The sequence below is a fragment of the Python bivittatus genome, unplaced genomic scaffold (genome assembly GCF_059951505.1).
Source record: "Python bivittatus isolate LINGU-HERP-01145 unplaced genomic scaffold, Pbiv_v1 ctg000700_np1212, whole genome shotgun sequence".
Classification (NCBI taxonomy): Eukaryota; Metazoa; Chordata; class Lepidosauria; order Squamata; family Pythonidae; genus Python; species Python bivittatus.
In genome coordinates this window covers 1,305,283-1,307,376 of record NW_028277098.1, presented here as the reverse complement: position 1 = coordinate 1,307,376, position 2,094 = coordinate 1,305,283, and positions in this window count along the sequence as shown.

Here is a 2,094-nt window from a genome sequence, read left to right as displayed (position 1 = left end):
AAGGGGAAAGCATGCTTATCAAATTTGCAGATGATATTACATTGGGTAGGATAGCCAGAAAGCAGAAATAAAATTCAAAATGATCTCAATATGCTGGAGAAATGGCATGAAAGTAACATTCAGCACAGACATGTTCAAAGTTCTTCCCTTAGGAAACCAGCATTGAATGCCTAAGTATAGGATGGAAGATACCTGACTTGTGAAAAAGATCTTAGTATTGATTGCAAATAGGAACCTGAAACCTGTTGTGGCTGCAAAGAATGCAAATGCAATTTGGAGTTGTATCAAGAGAGGTAATTTTTAAATCACATGAAGTAATCATTCCACTCTATTCTGCTTTGACCCCATCTCAGATAATGTGTCCAGATCTGGGCACCTCATTTTAAGAAGGATTCAGAGAAACTGTAACACTTTCAAAGAAGGCCAATGAAGTTTATAAAAGAATTTGAAACTAAACCCTAGGAAGGGGGGGGGGGGGCTTGATTATAACTGATGTGGACATGATAGCACTCTTCTGATATTTTAAAGGATGTTGCATAGAAGAAGGTCAAGGCCTGTTCTCTGTCATTCCAGGCTGCAGGGCATAAAATAATGATTTTAAATTCCAGGACTCTGTGACTGAACGTTAGTGAAAATTTCCTAACAGTAGGAGCCATTCAACAGTGGAACCAATTACTGAGAGAAGCAGTGTGCTTCCCTTCATTCGATGTGCTCAAGCAGAAACTACACAACCATCTGTCAGGGATGCTTTAATCTGGAATCTAGCACTGAGCAGGGAGTATGATTTGATGGCTAAAATCAATGGCCCCTCAATTTTTTTGCTTCTAAAAGCACTGAAATTATCTTTAAACCTCAGGCATAAACAACCACACATCTGGTGTTCTGTGATTATTTAAAATATATCTTTAAGCTGAATATGTAAAGAAGACCCATTTTGAGACACATTCCCTGTAATCTATGTCAAGAGTTTTTCACAAAGCTATTTGCTTTTTCAGTATAAGTTTTCAATAAGTATGTTTGTATTTTTAAGACAGCTAAAGCTTCACAAATCAGTGTGGAAGCTTTCATAGTCCCAGGAATTCTTCCTCAGACAATTATGGTTAATATTCTAGGGAAAAAATGGAGAAGTGAGAAGAAAAACTCACTCTGGTAGTAAAATAATTTTTGCACTCATTCAAACTTCAAAGAGTTGTAGCAAACAGTCCTGTCACGTATAGTGCGACACAAAGGTTACACAAAATATTGTTGGGGAATTTCCCTTAATATCTGGTACTCAGCTGAGTACAAATGGCTTTATTTCCTCATCTATCAAAATATTTTATGGAACTTGTCAAGGTTGTTCTTTATTTCCTCTTATTTTTAATTTGGTATTGGTAGCACTGGTCTGTCTTAAACAGAAGGTATTTTGAGTGTAACAGCTGGAGCGAAAGCCAACATTTATTGTATGCTGATGATGTTTTATTGACGATTATGTATATTCTAAGCCAAAACTTACTGATAGTATGCAACGGTTAAGTCACATATCAAGTTATTCAATTAAAAGGAGCAAATCCCTTATATTTACTTATATGCTCTACTAGTTCTAAGTAAATTTGTAAAAACTGGATCTTGTTCAGATTCTTTTTAATATCTGAGAATTCCAAGGAAACCATTTATGAGTGTCAAACTCTTTATCTCAGAACAAGATTGTCAGAGGGTAGGAATGGTAGGAAAGAACCAGACAAACACACAGCTATTGAGTAAAGATAATGCTGTTTATTACTATACAAATATACTGTAATGCAAAGTATATTTAGAAGACTATGTGTATATCTATATGCATATCTATCTATACAGACCTAGCATAAATATGTACTCTAATAACTAACTTAATTTACTACTCTTAACTAATCTTTGTTGAAAAAATGTCAAGAGAAGTACAACTAAAGACAGATAAAACATTATACTGGCTAGACCTACATTTCCAAGTGATGACCTGCTTTCTGTGATGAAAACTGGAATTGAAAAGATCATTATAGTCTAATTTAATCATTTTATAAATTACCATCCCAATATTGCTTATCCCATTTTTTTTTAGTAAGAGAGTACAATAGA